General features: G+C 46.7%; 1 long non-coding RNA gene and 1 other non-coding gene across 2 annotated transcripts in view; one reads left to right on the top strand and one right to left on the bottom strand.

The window, feature by feature from the left end:
* LOC149348468 (uncharacterized) overlaps nucleotides 1–22,169 on the top strand; it is a 37,352-nt gene that overhangs the window by 12,675 nt on the left and 2,508 nt on the right. The window lies entirely within an intron of this gene.
* Nucleotides 20,152–20,225, bottom strand: TRNAT-GGU (transfer RNA threonine (anticodon GGU)). Its single transcript has one exon. It is a non-coding gene; the product is annotated as a tRNA-Thr (tRNA).

Here is a 22,169-nt window from a genome sequence, read left to right on the forward strand (position 1 = left end):
AAAGCTTGGGCTCTGAAAGAGCTCCGTCGCGTGCTGTTGTTTACTCATGTAAGTAGCACGTAAAGCCGTTAGACTGCTTCCAAAGCGGTACCTGATCCCGCGTTTCCTTCGTAAAGTTTTTGAGAGTTACCATTGTCGCCACCGAAGCCAGAGTTGGCGCCAGAAAATGTGGAGCTTTGCCAACTGGGTTCATCATTTGATCTGCCCCGCACTTCGTGCAAGACTGCATGGTGTCTCGAGTCGCATCGTTGACGCTCAACTTTATCGTGTATGGTACGCGCGAAAAATGCACCCTGCTGTCAGTGCCACCAGCTATGTAACGTGAGACGCTGCATCATCTGCCTGCACATAACGCTGCGGAGATATAGAGGTTCATATATTCAATATCAGTGCGTTGTGAGTCAACACTTACTCAAACTCGAAAAAAAGAGTATTTATTGTGGAGGCTAAGTTCTACACGGCAGTAAAACGTAAAACTTCTACACGGCAGTATAGAGGAGGCGCAGGTCGGTCGCTCTTCTCTTTGGCGTGATGTCACACATGACATCACACAGAGGTCAACTAAAGGTCAATGGTGGCACCGCAGCGCCATGGCAAAGGCTGAAAGTGGAAGTAGTAAAGTTTTCGCTTTAAAAAAATTTGAGAGCGAAGGTGTTAGGCGCCCGCTCGTGGGGTGAGTGACGTCGACGTTGAAGGCGTAACCAGGCGAGAGGGGAGAGACGGGAGGATAGCGGCGGAAGCGTGCTACTCTCCAGACTAGCCGTGCCGAGGCACGGCCGGTCTCGAGGGGGGCGCGCGCTCTTTCCTACGGCCTTCGCATTCGCCGCGGAAGCAATGCGAGTTTTTCTCCAGGAGTTACGCCGTCCGCCGCCGCCAGGGGCGCGACGACCCCACCGCTCGCGACCGCTCTCTCCTCGCCTGCTTCTGCGGCGGCTGCCGGTGATCGCCTGGTTCCGTGCTGTTTTCCGCTGCTTCTCGCTGAACGATTCACGGACAGAAAGCAAATGCTTTGTCTGCATGTCAGCCAAGAAGTTCACACGTAAAAGGAGCTTTTATAGCAAAATTCGGACGTTAGTATCAAAGCGCGTCCTCCGAGACCAGGAATGAACCCGCGTCGTCTGGCTCAGAGTTGAGCACTCTAACCACTGCGCCATCGCGGCGGATTCATACAGGCGTCATTAGGTCCAGTCATCAGCATCAGCGACGCCCTGCCAGAAACCTACGTGCGTCTGGTGCGTCTGGAGCACAGCATCATCCATCATTCCTGGGCCCATAAACCACGCGTTATGAAAGCAGTTGCGGCCAGTTTTATCCGCGCGGCCGCAATCATTTTCACGGAGGCGAACGGAGAGATCCGAACCAGTACATTGGCGCCTGGTCGGTCAGTTGCAATCAACATGCGGTAGATGACGCGCCGCCGATAGGCCAGATTCAAAGTGTGAATGATGCCCATGCACGCTGCAGCTACATCTTCCACGAAAAGCCGATTGGGCAAGCGATGCCATGCCGCGTGACTGGCTGGGACAGCGAGGCCCACCACATGACTTTAATTGAAACTGCAGATCGCTGCCATTTGTTAATCACAGCCCTGTCACAACGCTGCCCCTGCCTCAGGCTAATCACGCTTTTGCATCTACTTTGGATTCCGCTGGCACGAACTAATTGGCACTGTTGTCTTCTGGCGCGCGATTGTCCTGCGGTTATATGCAGTTTCAATGCCGCTATATCTATTGCTTTCTTTTTGTCGCCAGGCTGTCAGGAATAAGGGGTAGCATGGTGCTGGGAGACAATCTGGCCGTTAAGCAGGCAGACTATTTCTTTAAAACTCGACGAGCCACGCCGCCGCCCGCAAGGTTTTACTCCCAAGCATCGTGTGCATTCCGCGAAGCCGTTAACGCACTGTTAAAGCATGAACAGATGCAAGAAAACAGCGCAAAGACAAACACGCAACCATGCAGGACCGCTCTAGCCACACTCGCCCTTTCACTGTCCGTCTTCGGGACATCTGATCCTCGTTGCACGGTTATCCAGGAGGAATCGACAGTAGCCGTGCCATAAGTTCTGCTTCTTTAATATCTGAGAAATTTCTCAGAATACTTCTTGTTAACTACACCAAGGAAGTCACCGACAGGAACGAGAAGCCAGCTAATTATATGCGCATAAACCGTCAAGGAAGTTTTCCAGACTGTGAACTTTTCTATCGCCGGTCGTGCTTATGTACGACTTGTGCGGCTAGTTATGTGCGGCAGTTTCAAAAGAATGTGCAGTGTTTGAGAAGAATAATTTTTGCTTCTTTTTTTCCGCTCTTCTCACCAGCGTTGTTCATGCCTGCTTCTTTGATGGGAAGTGGTTGATCAATCTAATAAACCAACTAAACCTGTGCGCAATTCGCGAGACTAGATATGTACAGTATTTCAGCCAAATGATATGTTTTGAATGTAAAACATATTGAAGTTATGGATATGAACGCTCTGAAATGGACAACTTGCATTTAGCTGTGAATAAAATTGTTTTCTTTTCTCTGAACCCGTGCAGCATCATGATTTCTTGCTAAAGCCGCTTTCCTGCGAAACGAAAACGGCAGCGCTTGATATTTCATGAGCTATATTTACGCTTCGGAACCCTTAGGAACCGGTGACGCAAAGGCTTCAGGTCGCTTATAAATCTGCACACTGGTCAATACCTGTCAGTAGGCGAACTGATGAGGCTGATAGAGTTGTTTTTGTGCAAACTTTAGGGGTAAGAAGTGTTGACGTCAGTTTAACCGACCACGCAGTCATACTGAAGGAGAGAACGCGCTGCCCCGTGGTAATTATTCCGTTGTTTTATAAATCTCAGCTGTCCAATCGAAGAGGCTGATTGCACGGTGTTTGAATAATGCATAGGGATGAAATATCAGGACCTGACGGTTACCGCTCACGCGGGACAGACTTGGAGCTGGCGCGCGTTCTCCTTTCGCGTGAGCGGCGGAAACAGCGGCGGAGCGGTGGGGCAGTGGCGACCCCACCGCGATGCGGTGGGAGGCGGAAACAGACCCCCATTGCCACGGCCGGTCTAGAGGGGGGCGCACTCGCTCTTTTTCTTACGTCCTTCGCAATGGGGTCTGTTTCCGCCTCCCACCGCACCGCGGTGGGGTCGCCACTGCCCTACCGCTCCGCCGCTCGCCGTTCACGCGAATGGAGAACGCGCGCCCGCTCCAAGTCTGTTTCGCGTGAGCGGTAACCATGGCGGTAACCGTCAGGTTCTGATATTTCACCCCTTATGCATTATTCAAAGACCGTGCAATCAGCCTCTTCGATTTGACATCTGAGATTCACAAAGCAACAGAATAATTACCGCGCGGCAGCGCGCGCTCTCCTTCATTATGACTGCACGGTCGCATGATGAGCCTCTCGGTTAAATTGGCGTCAACACTTCTTGCCCATAAATTTTGCGCAAAAACAAATCTATCAGCTTCATCAGTTAATCTACTGACAGGTATTAACCAGTGTGCAGATTTATACGTGACCTGAAGCGTTTGTGTAACCGCTTCTTAAGAATTCCGAAGCGTAAATATAGCTCATGAAATCTCAAGCGCTGCCGTTTTCGTTTCGCAGGAAAGCGGCTTTAGCAAGAGATCACGATGCTGCACGGGTTCAGAGAAAAGAAAACAATTTTATTCACAGCTAAATGCAAATTTTCCAATGCAGAGCGTTCATCCATAAATTGAATACATATCAGTTGGCTGAAATATTGTACATATCTAGTCTCGCGAATTGCGCACATCTATTACAGGTTTAGTAGATTTATCAACAACTTCCCATCAAAGAAGCAGGCATGAACAACGCTGTAGAAGTGACAAGAGCGGCAAAAAGAAAGAAAAATTATTCTCCACAAACACTGCACTTTCTTTCGAAACTGTAGCCGCAATATATACAAGTACGACCGGCGGTAGGAAAGTTCACAGTCTGAAAAACTTCCTTGACGGTTTATGCACATATAATTAGCTGGCTTCTCGTTCCTGTCGGTGACTGTCTTGGCGTAGTTAACAAGAAGTATTCTGAGAAATTTCTCAGATATTAAAGAATGCAGGGGCCTTATGGCATGGCTGCTGTCGATTCCTTCTGGACAACCGCACCACGAGGATCAGATGTCCCGAAGACGGACAGCGGTCCTGGCTGCGTGTTTGTCATTGCGCTGTTTTCTTGCTTGTGTTCGTGCTTTAACAGTGCTTCGCGGAATGCACTCGATGTTCGGGAGTAAAACCTTGTGGGTGGTGGCGTGGCTCGTTGAGTTTTAGAAATTTTAGAAATTTAGTCGAGCCTGCTTAACGGCCAGTGTCTCCCAGCCCCATGCTACCCCATATTCCTGACAACCTGGCGACAAAAAGAAAGCAATAAATACGGCGGCATTGAAACTGCAGACAACCGCAGGACAATCGCGCGCCAGAAGACAATATGCCAATTAGTTTGTGCCAGCGTAATCTAAAGTAGAAGCAAAAGCGTGATGGGCCTGAGGCAAGGGCAGCGTTGTTACAGTGAACTGACAGCTAGGGCTGTGATTAACAAATGGCAGCGATCTGCAGTTTCAATTAGATTCATGTGGTGGGCATCGCTGGTCCAGCCAGTCACGCGGCATGGCATCGCTTGCCCAGTCGGCTTTGCGTGGAAGATGTAGCTGCAGCGTACATGGACATCATTCACACTTTGAATCTGGCCTATCGGTGGCGCGTCATCTACCGCATGTTGACTGCAACTGACCGACCAGGCGCCAATGTAGTGGTTCGGATCTCTCTCCTCGCCTCCGTGAAAATGATTGAGGCCGTGGGGATAAAACTGGCCGCAATCGCTTTCGTAACGCGATGTTTATGGGCCCAGGAATGATGGATGATGCTGTGCTCCAGACGCACCAGACACACGTAGGTTTCTGGCAGGACGTCGCTGATTCTGTTGTCTGGACCTAATGCCGCCTGTATGAATGCGCCGCGATGGCTCAGCTCTGAGCCAGACGACGCGGGTTCATTCCGGGCCGCGGAGTACGCGTTTTGATACTAACGTCCGACTTTTGCTATAAAGGCTCCTTTTACGTGGCAGGTGCATGATGCAGATAAAGCATTTGCTTTCTGTTTCCTTTCGTTTCGGTGAATCGTTCACCGAGAAGCAGCGGAAAACAGCACGAAACCAGGCTAGAGTGTACTAGAATAGTACACTCTAACCAGGCGATCACCGTCCGCCGCCGCAGAAGCAGGCGAGGAGAGAGCGGTCGCGAACGGTGGGGTCGTCGCGCCCCTGGCGGCGGCGGACGGCGTAACCCCCGGCGAAAAACTCGCATTGCTTCCGCGGCGAATGCGAAGGCCGTAAGAAAGAGCGCGCTCCCCCCTCGAGTCCGGCCGTGCCATTGCGAAGGCCGTAAGAAAAAGAGCGAGCGCGCCCCCCTCGAGACCGGCCGTGGCCGAGGGAACGTAAGGACCGCCGCTCGCTCACAGATGGCGCCAGAGCGGTGCGTGCCGTAGAGCGCCGAGCGCGACGCCTTTCATCCTCATGCATTTTGCTTCGTTAACCACTTGTTGGTTTTATACAACGGTCCCCAGTTCCTGCGCATTTCGTTACATGACATTCGTGGCAGCAATCTGGATAGGTCAAAGAGATCTGTCTTTTTTTAATCGCCTCATAGCAAGCAGAGCAGAGGTCAGCATTTTCTAGCGGCATTTCAATATAGAATGAGTCGCTTGTGCGAGGCTAGCATCGGCAGCGTCAGTCGAGCGGAGGCAATTTCGCGGCGATATTATAATTGATAATAAAGAACCTGAGGTTCCAGAAAAGCTTTTTCAGCACGTTTAGATTGCACATGCCGCCGTCATCACTGTTCGATGAAAGAAGGAATTAAACGCTCTACCAGGCTTTAAAACGATAAGGAAGGGACCTATGTTCATGTGATGAGCGAAAAGTGATCAACGCTAGTTGTTTCGATAAATGATCTACGAAGTAATGACGCCACTCATGACTGCCATTGGCACCGAGCTCCAACAGGACAAATTTAAAAAGGCTAAGTAGCCTATTAATGATGGGTGCGTCGAATGGCCAGAGAGTGGAGACCTGGCTCCCGAGCCGGGAGCTTGTACACATGCATGTAGTTGTCTCTGTTTATTTTTAATGCGAAAACATTACTAGACTATGTCGGCTTGGTCGTGTCCGCAAAATATGTCGGCAACAGTTCTGGGCAACTCAGAAGAGGTAGCGTCAAACGAGTGGTTGTAATCGAAAGAGGGTGATGGGAGGATGCTGTGCAAAAAAAATTGAAATCGGATGAATAGTTAATTAATTAGAGCCAAAAATGTTCAAAAAGTGGATAGGGCCGGAGAAAAAGTGGCGACAAATTTGAAAATGCCGGAAGTGTGGGATCACGTGATCGAAAGGGTGCGCGGAGCCATTGCGTGGCGCCAAATTGTAAAGTGAGGAAAAAATTCTGAGATGAAACGAGAGAAAATGTGCAGTAATTGAAATTCCATCAATAATTATTGAATATAGAAAGTTTCAAGAGTGAATAAAGGTGATTTAAATATGAATTAAGGTGAATTATGTGATTTAAATAAGAATTATTAGTACATTATGGTGGATTAAGGGTAATTAGAGTAAATTATTGTTAATTAAGGTGGACTGAAATGAATTAATTGTGAATGAATTTAGTATATAAGGAACCAGTTAAAATTGTAGTTAATAATTAGCGTGGTGAATTACGCAGGTAATTAAAGAATTCATTGAAGAGAGCCGCCGCGGTGGCCCAGTGGTTGTGGTGCTCGGCTGCTGACCCGAAAGTCGCGGGTTCGATCCCTGCCGCGGTGGTCGAATTTCGATGTAGGCGAAATTCTAGAGGCCCGTGTGCTGTGCGACTCTTTGCATACAGCTTACATGTTTTAGTCATGTTGGAGGCTACCTTGCAACACGGGTTCGGACCGATGCCTATATGCCCCTTTGCGCCTTTAGTGCAAACAGAATGAACTCGGCTAATACCGTCAGGGCTGTGAAAAGAACGGGGGAACTACTGTGTATATACATGCTTGTGGGATTGCGTGTTTGGGGTGACCGAGCAGTTAGGACTATTGGCCTTTACAAAACAGATATGTGAAAGGTAGATAACGACAGTGATAAAACTCTGTCTTTTCACTTTTAGTAAGCGTGTTCAGGTGCAGCACCTGTTCTTTAGAGATCTAGAAGTGCAATTAGTGTAACGCCATCTGAAGTAACGCCGTCATTTGCGGGCGCGCTGGAATCAACACGGACAAAGAACGAGACAGACAACGATGAGCGATCGTCTTTAACGGCTAAAGGGCGGGAAACGAAGCCCTTTTGACTGCAATCACATTCTGGCAGCACATGTTCTGACAGTTGCCGGGAGACTGCATTGTACGGGGCTGAACCTACTTCAATGGATTCAGCACCGACGACTGCGCTTAGCGATATTCTGGAGAAATTTTTATTCGCAGCGTCTCAGAGAGGTATAAAGGGCCTTTAATTTTTTTCTTGCACAAGGTCACCGTTACATTTCGCTCCGTGTCTCGGCAATTCATTGTGGCAATACTTCAACGCACCACGATGACCACGAGAAAACCGCCCAAAATGGTATTCATTACGTAACTTTGAGCGTGGAGGTGACGGGACGGCATGCAGGCTAAATTTCAGGCAAAAGTAAGTTCGCGTAAGACTAAAAACTTGCTTTTCATTTAGGCATGCACAAAACACAGAAAGTGGCCAGTAAAAAAAAATACGCAGCTAGGACTCGATAAAAGAAGGGAGCAGCCTCGCCGACCTCCTATAGCGCAGTATAGCAACAAAAAAAAACATCCTTACGGCGTACAGTCGTCTGCATGTGATCATAAACATTGCAGAACCCTCACAATAGGTCTAAGGAACAATAATGCTCAGAAAACGGTTCGCGCAGAAACAAATCTCAAGTTCATATGCCGACTGTAATGGAACACACAATTTAAGGACAAAATATGACAAAGCACGCTGTGGCGACCCTCTCAAATTTAGACGCATTAAAGATAAAGGCTGAGCATGTATTTTATTCGTGCAGTGGTTTCATTCCACTGCATTTCTTGGCTCCGTAGCTCGCAGGTTGGTTCGGGTCCATGCACATATTAGCCGGCATATGCATACACAACATTGATAATGAGCGTCCCTCAGCGTATGTATTCCGGCTTGAACCAGGCGTGCGCACGTCCTTCAGGAGTGCGTAACTTTGTCGAGTCTTAAGTGGAGCAGGAAAAGTAAGAAAACTTAATTGCTGAGTCACTGCAGCTCTTTGCCACATCAGAAAACTTGTAAGCATTACCTCAATATGGCTTAAAATTGAGTACGCATCAGTCATCTGGAACCCGGACCAAGCATACTTTGTTCATGAGTTAGAGGCATTGCCAGACAGTGCTGTCAGATTCCTCTTTTCGGATTATTCTCGTCATACTCGCGTCACCGCATTAAAAGCGCGCGCCAGGCTTAACATATCACATCGTCGCTAATTAGCAAACCTGGCACTCTTCCATGAACTTTATCGACTTGTTTCGCTCCACGAAGACTTCTTCCAGTCACCAGAAACATTTTTTCCACGCCGCGACCGCCCGTACAAAGTTAAACGCAATTTATGCCACAATTCTTCTGCGAAACTCTTCATACCGCATACTGTAGTCGACTGGTATAATCTTCCAGCGCAAATATATTATTGTTCATTGCTTCTATCATTTATTTCATTCAGATGTACTTTTGCACGATTTCAGTACTCAGCCGCGCAGGAAATATTTCTGCTCACTGCACGCACAAGGTGAAGTTTCGCACGAAAGGTGAGTATGGTATTGCGACGCGTATTCTGACATAAAATACAGCTTGGTACTTTAGTAGGACTCTCCCATAATGCTCCAATTTAACCTGCCACGACTAGCAGAGGAAAGGGTTAATTGGAGACATGCGAGAGGCATATGTCAGGCTGATGGTGACGATCATGCTGAAGTTCTACGGCTGATAGAAAATTCTGAAACACGCAATACAGACACCATTATAGCTGCAACATTTCTAGTGTGCGGACCAACCCGAACGCTTTTCACTGGTTTATATTGACCTGATCGATTAAGGCGGCTTTTCAACCAGCGCATACAAAGCTGTCTTTTCTTAAAAGGGCAGAATGTTATGTGCAGGGAGTTCTGCATTAGAAAAGATTTTGATAGCATTCATTGCTAGCTGGAAATGAATGTTTGCGTGAGCTTCCTTGGCTTAATCTGCACATACGGGTTGGATAAATATTCTATGACCTCTGCCACTAAGTCACTTTACTTAAAGGCTGGCAGAGTTCCGGAATTCCGGGCTTGAAACTGTAGTGTGCATGTTTCTTTTTCCACTGGAACTTCTTTCTTTGGTCTTTATTAGGAAATGAATGGGTTCTCCAGAGAAGGAAGGTACACTCGGCATTCACTTGAAACGATTATTGTAGTGTTTGTTGTTCACTCTCCGGTGAGTGCTTTATACTATGTTTAGCGTCACTGTAAACTATTCTGCAAGTACAAAAACCTGAAAGTGTTTTTATCGCCTCCTTGAATTCGTGCTTGAATCACTGTCAGAAAGTCTACAAATGCTGTTTTTTCCTAAGCATTCATGATCAGTGATCCCAACTTTTGTATTAATGCGTCCGTTTTTGTTTGTAGCACAATGACTACCGCGTTTACGACCAAACTCATCTGTGCTATCTCGTAGTTTCTACTACCGTTGCCGACAGTAAAAAATGCACTACGTCATGCTTTTCAGGGGGCAAGGCACTTTAAAGGTTCTTTAAGGAATGCGTTCAAGAAAGCTGCGTGCGATATGTTAAAGGTTGCGGTTTGGAGATATATATTGAAAGTCTGCGTTGTTGACTTCGTCTTTAATGTCAGCAACGGTCACAAGTAAATATAGAAGCAATAGATGCAAACTAAAAAGCCCTGGGAAAGCAGAGAATGATTTGGTGCTTGGCTAAGACATGCATTTTTTTAAAGGCAACTTCTTTTTCCAAGAAGTGTGTATCACCACAGCTATTAAAGCGACGTGAACAAAGTCGGTGTTATAAAGTTTTTTTTTTTGCTTTTGCTGGTTGCTGGAATTCAGTCGGGGTGATGACACTTTTAACACAGAGCTCCGACACCGAAAGCCATTGGTTTTCTCGAAGAGTTCTGCGTTTCAGCCACAGCGGCAGAGGAAATGGGCGTAAAAGAAATTCAGGATGCAATTTGGCTCTCTAAATTGCTCCAAGGCGAAAGCTTTTCCTGGCGTACTGTTTGGCATTGACTGCGAGACTGTTTGTGCTGCACTAGTTTTATTTGACTACACACTTTGACTGCCGACTTTGACTGCTTCTTTAGCACGACTCTCTCTCTACATCGATGAGTTCGGTTGTATCCATGGCTCCGTTCGCAGTAATGAGGTATGTATTGTAGTCACCCACGGACGCCTTACGCCCCCTGTCGGAGCGGACGACAATTATTTTATTAGTTGTTGTCTGCTCCAAAAGGGGGCGTTAGGCATCCGTGGGTGACCTCATTACTGCGAATACGCGCACTCTGACGTCATAACCATTTCGACCAACTGAGAAGCCTAACAACTCTGCTGACAACCCTCTGTCGACAACGATGAGGTATTAAAGGCTTTCGCCTTAAAAACTAGATTACGCAATTGTATAGTGAATGCGGTGTCTACGCCAGCAATACGCCGAGGGTCCTACTATTAGCTATTATTTTCACTTTCAGGAGCGTTACTGCATTGGCGTGAGGCGCAGTCGTTGGTGAGGGGGTAGATGTGATAGGAAGGGTGTATAGTTATGTAGCGGATTTCCCGAAAATAACTGTCCTGTCGTGACTATCTGTTGAGACATGACACTAACTGAAACTTCAAGCCCAAATGTCCTTCCTATTGAAGACGTTTCTTTTTGCACCTGTAGCTGGGGGACATATTTTCATCTAGTACATTATCAATTTTCATTCGTTTTCAAAGTGATTTACCCTTCTTTCTTATTTCTTTAGGTCTTCGTTCCTTTTTTCTCGTGGCTAGCTTAGACCTTGTAGAAGCGTAGCTTGTTGGGCCAGTTGGTGCATGGTATCGTTAGAGGAGCCAGCCGTACAGGACGCGTACACAAGAAAAGGAATTGACACGGACTACGCTCCAGCGGCGTTCGTGTGAATTCCTTGTCTTGTGTACGCGTCCGGTTCCACAGGTTTCTCTACCCGGTTGCTTAAGCCTTTTTCCCCACAATACTTTCATTGCGCTTTAGATCATCTCTATCATGTGTGATGTGTGAGGGCACAATTGCTATATAGTTTCCTCCTCAGGAGCAGTAGGCCTTGTTTATAACTTGTAGAAGCTTTCCATGGGTGGCAATAGTTTTTATTCCTTGTATATTTTGATTCATATCTGCAGCAACAGACCGTCGCCGTAACTTTCCCATGTCGCCGTCTATCCTGTCTCGATTTTAGTCGCCTAACGACTGAACAAGTATTTGGCAACCAAATGCAATTTGTTCGCAGGTGATAGCTGCTGATTAGTGATAACCACTGAAGTTGCAACCACAGAAACTGTTTGGTAGCTCGCTTTAACCGCATTCATGAATGGAAATTGGGCACGTTGCATTGTCGCTGATCCGCGTGTCAGAAAAGACTGAAATTGTTGCAGCAGTGATTTGCCTTAACATTTTTGTTTTCGCTAAAGAAAAATAAGGTAGGTCATCAAAAGTGATCCATCTAGTGTATCATGCTTAGAATTGCGTATATGAAGGCCATGAAATCAAGAATATTACCAGAATGTACCTCAACCACAGCTGTGGTTATGCTCTTTGGGAAGTCCCGACGAGAAAGCTGTGGCTTCGTATGTGAGAATATTTAGTTATAATCGAAGTGATCTAGTCAATGAAAAGCTTGCTTGTTTCAGTTGCACATTTTGAAAAATAAGGCACAACAGTCGATGCACTTTTAGGTTTGGAGTTTGACAATTTCAACACTTGACGTAAACGTTGTGAAATGTCGAAACTAAGATTAAATGTACTGAACTGAAGTTGTCCCACAATCATTACAGTACTGAGGGGCGCGTTCCTAAGCTAAGCGATGTTAATTTTGTAAGTTAGGTTTTGCTTTTATGGTGTTTAACGTCCCAAAGCGACTCAGGCTATGAGGGACGCCGTAGTGAAGGGCTTCGGAAATTTCGAGCCCCTGGAGTTATTTAACGTGCACTGAAATCGCATATTTCGGTTATTATACGGGCTGAGAGTGAGATATAGTGGTGCATTGTTTGACTCTGAATACCCCAAAAGATAAATTGCTCTCAGTGGGCCTTAACGGCATTCATAACACCTAAAAATTCAGAAGGAAATTTGATTTTCATGGCGCCTGTCAACAGCAACAGTGTACGTGCTTACACCGTGTATACAAGTGATCGACGACGCCACGTTCACCCGCAGTCAGTGCATATGCTATGCTTAAAGCATTGGTACCAGCGCTAATGTCCACTGCTGTCAGATTTGCTGTCCTTCCGCCACTTTACGCTTTCGCCGTTTTGGTCTAAGAATGAAGATGATGCTCCAGTGAAGGCGGATATGTTTAATATCCCCTCGCAGTGCTCTACCCAGCTCCCTAAAGAAAGCGGAAGAATTTTATAGAGGATGGATTGAAAATATTTATTAACGCGGCAGCACTACGGTTTTCGTCCCCGAAACCTTCCGGGTATCAGACAACTCTCTGAATTGCTCCGAAGCAGGCATGACGTCATAGGTGGTATTTCACATGATGACTCCTGACCTGCTTCTCCGTAAGCGTATGTTGCTAGCCTCGTTTCGCGCTTTCGCGGATTGGTCCTTATTTTGGGTCGCACCAAAATGAAAGAAAACAAAAACAGATTATTCGCCTACGTGTCGTCCATGTACACATGTTCACATGTACACAGCTGCTCAATTGGAAAATTTGGGAGATGAAAACATTAACAGAAGAAATCCCCATCCTGTTCGTGAGAACTATGGTGAGCATTTGTTCTTTTAAACCCGTAAGGTCGGACTCTGATACATTTCTTGCCGGCTTCTCACGGTATGTGCCGCAATTACAAAATACAAGAAAGGAAACGGAGTGAAAACTCAGAGATTAAAAGTTCTGCGTTCCACTCGTCCCGTAAAGAATGCACTTTCAGGGACAAAAGCGTCCAGAACGTGTGAGCGCTAAGGCTGACAGCTCCTTTATCTGCTCGTGGCTCGAGACGATAATTGCAGAGGTGAGAGTCAGACTTCATTTATTTGTCAAATGGGTTGATCGCTGGAAAACGTGCAGTACCTGTATGCCTAGTGGAGTTTCCGCGCGTCCGAAAGAGTTTTATACACAACAATACGTACTATCAGGATGGAAAGAAACGCGAACAGAGTGGAGCATATGCGCTCCGGTAATCGCATTTCTCTTAAACACACTTTTACTTCGGTGGTAGCAAAAAGATGCTAGAGTTGTGCGTGATACATTCTAGGACGACTCTAACGTCTTTTTCTTACCACCAAGATAAAAGCGCCATCAAAAGAAATTCCAAAACAACTGCGCCCATGTGCAAGTTGAGGGCGAGGCTCTCAAAGCGACGGACTTTAATCCTCCCGAGTGGACTAATGTCATCGGAACCTACGAGAAGAAGAAAAAAATTGGAGGCTTATCAAGGTTAAGCCCAGTGGATGCGAAGCATGTTAAGCAGCTGCCTCAGTGTGGATGGGGCTAAGTAACGGAGACGTGGTTTTAGGTTAATCGTTGTACTTTATTCTTTGCAGCCCGACAAACACTCTTATGGTCCGTAAATGCATGACTCTTGGTTTGCACGTTTAACGTCCTTAGCGTTTGGAGGCATCTTGACCGGATACACGCCCGGCGCAAAGACGCTGGCGCGATTGCGGGCACAGAGACTGACGCGACGGCGGGCGCGCGCCGCTTCATCCCTTGCGTGACGTCACATATCACGTGATGCAGCGATGGTGGCGCTGCCGCCGCGTCGCGCGCCGTCACCGAAGCGTGGAGGCCTCCGCCGGGCGACGTCCGACTAGTCCGGCGGCGTAGGGTGCCTCGATTCGAGCGCCGCCGTCCAGGGTGGTGACAGGCTTTGGCATGCGCCGCGCCGCCGTCTTCTCCGCGCTCGCCATCTTGGGGCAAGTCGCTTTTCGTACCGCTGCTGTGGAGGGTACGAAGCTGTGTTTTGCGCTGGATTCTGAGCTGATGAACTGCTTTAATTCACGAAAAATAGCATGCCAGGGTGTTGTGTTCCATTGTGTGCCGGCTCGGCGAAGAAAGGAGCTCGATGTTTTCGTTTTCCACGGGATGAGGGACGGAGAAAATGTGGGAGGCGAAAGTGAAGCGTGAGAACTGGAAGGCGAATGACAACGCGAAGATCTACGAGGTATGCCACAATGTCTGCTGTTTTTATGCATCATTAAAACTTCTTTTTTTGGCTAGTTGGTTCATATAGATAATGTAAAAATATTTAGCGCGAACAGACACAGACCACGAGGAAGATGAGACACACGCACACACACACACACACACACACACACACACACACACACACACACACACACACACACACACACACACACACACACACACACAAGCGCTTGTGTTTGTGTGCCGTCTTTTTCGTGGTCGTTGTCTGCGCTAAAGCTTTTAGATCTTTTTCTAAATGTCGCTCACAGTTATGTGCTTTAAGTAGGAATAACATTACACCTCACCGCTTCGCCCATCCGCTTGTAAGCACTGACTTTGTGCGGTTTGAATATATGTTTTTGCCTTGTTCACCAATCTCGCACTGTGCGCAACAGGAATTTTTGTGTGCCTTCAAAGCTGCAGCTCGAAGCCTAGTTAGAAACGTGAGTACAGCACGTGTTGCATCGCACTGCCTGGCATTGGAAGTAGCGCGCTTTGTTTTTGAGGCGGAACATTTTGAATTACCAGTTATATGAAGGCTTACAAGCTAAATATATGAATCATTGCGTCTTTTCACTTTCAGTGAGCTACACTCAACTTCCGTATCATTCACGGAGTGTCTCACGTTGATCTTTACTCTCTCGCGATCGCAATTTTTTTTTTATCAGAGCCGCGGTGAAAACACGTGAAGCAGGTGGCGCCCGATATTTGTCGAAGGAATGCGCCATTGTACTCTTTCAACAGCTGCCCTTTACACTCGATCTTGAAAGTTGGTAGCAGCCGTCGAGGCTTCCGGTTCACGCAGATTAAGGAGCATTCCCCTCTCTCCTTTTCGAAAAAGAATATAATAGAGGCTGACGGGTGAACCTCCCACGTGCTACCTACCCACTTTTGTGGCCAGAGTAGGAAGTGAAAATGCAGTCTATGAACAGGGAGGTTTTGTTGCAAAAACCTGCCTACGAGTCAGCCGTCCTTGAAATTGAAGCAATAGAGTCATTGACAAGAGCTGAAATCGACATCGTCGCTCACCTGGCCGGGTTCTTGGTAAGGCCCCTTGCGCTTTCCGCAAGCTCCTGCGCCCCGTGCACACGAATGCTTCTTTCTGAAGAGGTACGAGAGGAGCATACCCTAGTGCAGTTGAAAGAATATAATGCTGGAGCCCGTAACCATGTATATGTGAACGAGCAAGTTCTTGACTTTGTTTCTTCGTGCGAAAGTCTCTTTAAAAACCTATCGGAACAAAAAGACATCTGTCGTTTGAAGAGTCCAATGAAGACCATTAAATTAGGGGTGTGCGAATATTCGAAATTTTCGAATATATTTCGAATATTATATTTTTAGTATTCGTATTCGATTCGAAATCCAAGTATTCGTGTTCTTTCGAATATTTGACCCGACGCGAATATTCGTATCTAGCCGAATATTCATTGTGAGCACCGGCGTTCATTTCAGTCCGCAAGCACTATCGACCGAGACATAACAACAAGGCGGCGCCCAGAACAATGCGCATGGATGAAGGAAAATTTTTCCTTCGAATTTTTCCTTCGAGGAAGGAAAATTTTTCCTTCCTCCAAGGGCCATGCCGTAGCTAACTGCGCTGCTGAGCTTTTTTGTGGCTTTACCTGCGAAGCTGCTATATTCAGAGCTGTGCACGAAGTACCTCGCCATACGTGCCAGGTCAGTGCCAAGTGAGAGGGCATTCTCTGTGGCTGGAGGAGTCGTTTAAGCCAGAAGGGAACTACTTCTGCCTGAAAAAGTGGAGCAGCTGATTTTCCTTCACGACAACCTTTTATGTTCATCCCAGCAACGCGCTTTTGTGCTGATGGCAAGCTAGCCTTAATCAATGCTGTGTACTAGCCATCCTCTCTTATATTTCCACTCCTCTAAGAATAATGTTCGAGACATTTATACTTTTTGTGCAGCCACACACACCTTTTGTGTTCATTTAATCATCGATAGTTGAACTTTGATGTTCTTGGGTGCTCAAATAAATGTTTTGTAGTGGTTAAATGCGTCTGTCCTTGATTATTCGATATTCGATTCGATATTCGGAATCAAGTATTCGTATTCGATTCGTATTCGAAAAATTTGATATTCGCACACCCCTACATTAAATGCCTTATCGAACAAACCGTTCCCATTCCAGCGGTTGATTGCGCGGAACACCCAAATCTTATGAACAGACTGTTAGAGCGGTTTGTGACGATGCGCCTGCGCATTTACTTGAGTTGGCTAAGCCAGCCAGAAGAATCGGATGATAGGTACGGCAGCAAAACTGTCGCTGGCACAAACATTGAATAAACTGTTTACGAGATGTCTCCTCCTAGGCATGCAGCCAGAGGCAGCTTCGAGCGGTTGATGATTGTTTTGAAATAAAATGCTGTATACATCATCGTATGGCAGGAGTCAAAGTTTGGTGTACTCATCACGGATAATCTTTTTCTGCTGTGTCTATTTTACTGTCTACAATAGACGACTGCGATGCAAAATATTTTTGATATGCACGGCTGAATAAAACGTCAACTAGTTGTTCATCTGCATCAACAGACGCAGTTAAAGCCTATTGCATGTCATGCACCGTATAAACTCTGTCATGTTCTGGCAGTACAAAAGGCATTGCTCTATAAAGCGGTCACTGCAGTTAAAATAACCGCTTTGAGCATCTGAGACGGCCAAAAAGTAAGGGCTGTCCTAGCTGCACAGAGGTCATTTGCTCTAAAATCTGCGCTTGTAAACAAACGCTAGCTCCTTTCTCATTTATATCCCTAAGCAAAAAGTGCTCAGAACTGTGAGCATATATGCAGAAACCTTTACACCTCATAAACCTTGTACAGCTCAGCCTGCTAGCGAAAGCGCGTTCTAAAGAAGGATACCGGCCGACGCTCCGTAGCCCCGCATTTCAGCGCTTGCCCCAAGATGGCGCCCACTAAGGCCGTGTCTCCACCCTGTACCAACGTTACTAGACTAGTCTAGTAACGTTGCCCTGTACGGCGCAGCGTGGCATCGAGGCACCCTACGACGGCGATATGAGGCCCCATCTGCAGCCGGTGTGACGTCATCACGTGACGTCAAATCATGTGATCTCACTTCTAGGTCAATGGTGGCCACCGCCGGGCGTCGCGCGAAGGCCCGAAACCTACGTTAATATGCTTCGCATAAAAATCAGGAGCGCAAGCAGAAAACGCAGGGCTCGCGTAGCTGCCGGCGTCCGCGTGGCGTTCGACGTACAAACCCGACGCAACACAGCTGCGCGCCATAAGGATTGTTGAGCGCCGCAACAGACAGATGGCGCCACTACCTCTGCAAGCCTGCAAGGTAATTTTCCGCTCACAAGGAGGGCTGTATATATCAACCGTGCAGCCATAGCAGCTGCTCCGAAGCATCTGCGCAGCAGCCAACACACAGCCGAGAGATCCCGTCCAGCGACGCATCCATCCAAACAGCAATACCTGCAAGATGGGTACAACAAGCAGAGACACGGCACTTAAACAAGCACAAGATTGCCGTCAGCCGGGCCGTATACGTCATGGACCAACACCACATGAACGTTTAGACCGTGAGTGGGGTCGTGCGGATGCCCAGCAGGCCTGCGGGCCTCGAATTCTCTTGCTAAATAAAGTTTGTGCCACCAATCCATCCATTCTGCGTCTCTGTTGTGGTTGTGAATTTAGAGGAAAGGAAAGGAGCAGTAACTGTCTCAGCGGTGGCTCAGTGGTTATGGCACTTGGTTGCTGACCCGAAAGATGCGGGTTCGACCCCGGCCGCGGCGGTCAAATTTCGATGCGTGTGAAATTCTAGACGCCTATATACTGTGCGGTCTTAGTGCACGTTAAAGAACCCCAGGTGGTCGAAATTTCCGGAGCCCTTCACTACGGTGTCCCTCATGGCCTGAGTCGCTTTGGGTCGTTAAACCCCAATAAACCTATACAGCACAGTCGTAGCGTATGTGGAGTGACATGTTAACTCACTGTGCAGGGTAGACGGTGAGCGTCGCAGCCAACCGTAAATAACCGAATAGAGATAAAGTATTTTCAGTTCTCAAACACTTCTAACCGCACTCCGCGGGTTTAAGCGGTGTGTCTCTGAAGTTTCTGTGTAGCAAAGTAACTGGCTCAATGTCTCAGTGGACAAACCAATCGCGCTGCGAGTTAACGGTGACGTACACACACAAATTGAGGTAGTTAGGCGCCTTTCCTTTTGTCAGAATCAGCAGAAGGTTTAAACTCCGTCGATTTTTAGGAAGAGGAAGGTAGTTCACCGGCCTCCTAGGTTAGTGGACACCTTAATCGCGCTTTGTGCTTAACAATGCGAAGCCGCCAGCTGTGTTTTTTCAGCAGTGCCAAGGGGCTGATGCACTGCCCGTAATGTGTTGACAATATATCCGTAGCATACAACGGTGACACTGCTACAGTGGCTTCTTAACAGGCGACAGGTATATTAAGCGCTATTCCAAAAAAGAAATTTATAGCGAAGGAGATGATCGCTGTTTACTGCGACTGAAAGGCACATCTCTACAGCAGCATTAAGACCACTTTTACTTTCCGGTTGCTGCAGCGTAGCACCTCTTAATGTACACATGACGAAAACATTCTGCAATATTTGCTTCAGGACACCAATTATTCTCTACTGATTATATTTTGTTATTGTCGCAGCTAACTTGGTTGCTGCGGGATACGCTTTACCATGGTACTTCGCGTCTTTAGAATTAAACACCTGCATCGTATCGATACGTTAAGCATCTTTAAGGAGCTTGAGCCGTTCTCAGATAACCCGGAGCAGAAAGAGAAAATAAACACTAACCACTAAGTTTTACATTGAAACCTGCAGTGCGGCATGAATGGTTGAGTAGTTTAAGCAGTGTTCTGGCAGCATGGCTGGTATCGACGGTGCTTGGAATATGCGGCGATGAACCAGTCCCGTTAGCTCCTGGTTATTCGTCATAGTCAGCTTAGTTGGCAGAGCGAGTGCTCCGGTGAAGCGGATGTCTAATCAACCACTTTTCTGACTGACCACGTGCAATGCAACATAGGCTTTATTTACTTTGCGGGGACTCCAAGGTTACCATCGCAGGTTTTTTATGTGCTAAAAATGGCCTCAAGAACGACCAACTTGAGTTGATCAAGCTCAAGTGCGACATTCTTTCAGCGCATATAATGTGAACGCCAGTAAGATGAAGGCATAGGTATTCAGTATAGGACTTCGGCGGTGAAAACCACCAGCGCCACTGATCAGTGTACTCGTACATATGATGAGCGTAATTACGACTAATCTGCATTCCCGTGAGTGAGATTGTGTGGTTGAAGTCTTGAAAAAGAAAGACTCGCACTACCGGGATATTACTACTACCGCGACCATTTTGAATGCTACAGAAATAAGTAGGTCATATAGATGCGTCACACAAAAGAACACTGCTACAGGTTTTATTTAAACGGCAGCAAGGATGTTCCAGAAAGACATGAAGAATTGAATGGGGTGTTGATGGATGCAGAAAAAAAGGAATTTATTGTTGTGAGGGAAATTTTTGAAAAGGTGACCAAGAAATTCATCACCCATTTCACTGATTCCCTCGTTATTTCACTACGGCAGTACACGTATTAAGATGTCCACTGTGACCAAGAATGCTTTTATAATAAGGGCGTAATTACTCATTGACATCCACCCGAGCGCAGCCATACGGCTAGAAAGGAAAGCTATATAGCTTTCTCAGAAACTTCGTAGTTAAAGAAAAATTCGTCCTGGTCCGGGGTTCGAACCCGGGACCACCGCTTCACCGGAGCAGTCGCTCTACCAATTGAGCTAACCAGGACGGCAAGCTTATGGTAGGGCGAGAGCGAATTGATCAATAACTAGAAGTGGGAACAATGAAGCGGTGGTCACGGCTGAACCCCGGTGGTCAATGAGTAATTACTCCCTTATTACAAATCTACTCCAAATTGGGGGATTCCCCTAAAACATTTGGCCAACAATGCTTTTACTTGCCGGCAGACAGCACAGGAGGAAATCAGATGAAAATAAAGGTCTGGGGGAACCACAGCTAGCAATAATGACGGAATACAATACAAGATACTGAAAGCTTGATATTGACATTCTCTGCGCAGCGGTACAGCATGCCCAAGCGCAGCCATACGGCAACAAAGGAAAGCTAAGCACCATTCTCGGATACTTCGTAGTTAAAGAAAATTTCGTCCTGGTCGGGGGCTCAACCGCGACCACCGCTTCACCGGAGCAGCCACTGTACCAACTCAGCTGACTAGGACGGATAACCAGGAGCAAAGTTAGCTCAGTTGGTAGATCGACTGCTTCGGTGAAGCGGTGGTCACGGTTGAACCCCGGACCAGGACGATATTTTCTTTAACTACGAAGATTCCGAGAATGGTGTTTAACTTCCCATTGTAGCCATATTGCGGCGATAGAGAGGATGCCAATGAGTAATTCTTCGTTATCACAAATAAGAGTAGTGTGTCCAGTTTGAGAGAAGCCTATGTTACGTACCAAGGGGGCAAAGATGTTGCGACATTTTAGGAATGATGTGGTCGGGGGTGATCCTGAAGAGCAAATATTTCTTTGCCTAATTCTTTTTTGTTAAACAACGCTGCTGAATAGCAGTGAAGGTCCAAGACCAATGAAGACTCATGTGGCCAGTTATTGTCGGCCATTCTTCCTAATTACCACCGATTGGTCTTGTTGATCGCCGTGATTTATATTCTTAGCCTTTACGTTCGTTGGTTTTGCTCTTTGCATAATTTAGCCACGACCATTTTACCTTTTTACATTTAGCCCAGAAGCCTGTCAAGCCCATCAGTACTTTTTTGTCTGTGTTCTCTGCTTTTTGTTCGGACGAAATAAAGACTGATTGACTGATTGATTGACCCAGTAGCAGTGCAGAAAGGACTGCTAAGAAATGTGCTACTAAATATAAAAACCCCAAACATACGTAAATTCTTTACATATGCCATATATTCCGCAGAGGACATCACAGCACTCAGATGTACCATGTTTCGTTCGGAAACAGAGGAAAAAGAAAGTATTTAATTGCATTGGTATCAGCTGGGCAGGATTGTTTAATTTTTCCGTGATCGCAACGAGTCTTTTTTTGCGATACAAAGGTGAGAACCCGAGCCTGGTCAATAAGAAGCTTGTTATTGCACAAGAAGTGCAGAAAGTTGAAAAATTATTCAAGGGATTTAACAAACTGAGCAAGTCATGACATTAGCAGGGCAGAATACTTCATTTCAATACAACGACCGCTTGCTCTGTACATCAAATTTGCTACGTTACACTATTATTTCTCGTTCACAAGAGGACTCAGCCCAGTCAGATGAGCCACTTCTGCAGTGCTGAGTTAAGTCTAGGGAGTCTTGTGCTGTATTCTCGCCCAGGTTTTGCCCTGCGCTATGGTGTATTATGCGTAAGCTTAGGTGTAGGTTTTCTTTGGCATTTATGTGTTTACAAGGCCTGTTGTTTTATTTAAATGTAAAGGTTTTAATTTGCTAACACTGGGGGGAAGCCCTGTGCTGTTCTGTGCGGTAGGTTCGTTTTTTGTTAACTATAAATTATAACACTGTTTAGAAGTATGCTGGCTGTGAGTGTGGTGAGATTTTGTGGGCTGTCGTGACTGCGTAAAAATCCTGTTATCTAATTCGGTTGAGTGATTTTGAAATGATTTTATTAACAAGGAAAACTAGAATTTTGTCGCATTGCTCGTTTTGGCGTCTAGTATGTGTTGGTTTATGTGTTATAAGACCACAGG

Source organism: Amblyomma mixtum, chromosome 4 (assembly GCF_055824585.1).
Source record: "Amblyomma mixtum isolate Tamu chromosome 4, ASM5582458v1, whole genome shotgun sequence".
Taxonomy (NCBI): domain Eukaryota; kingdom Metazoa; phylum Arthropoda; class Arachnida; order Ixodida; family Ixodidae; genus Amblyomma; species Amblyomma mixtum.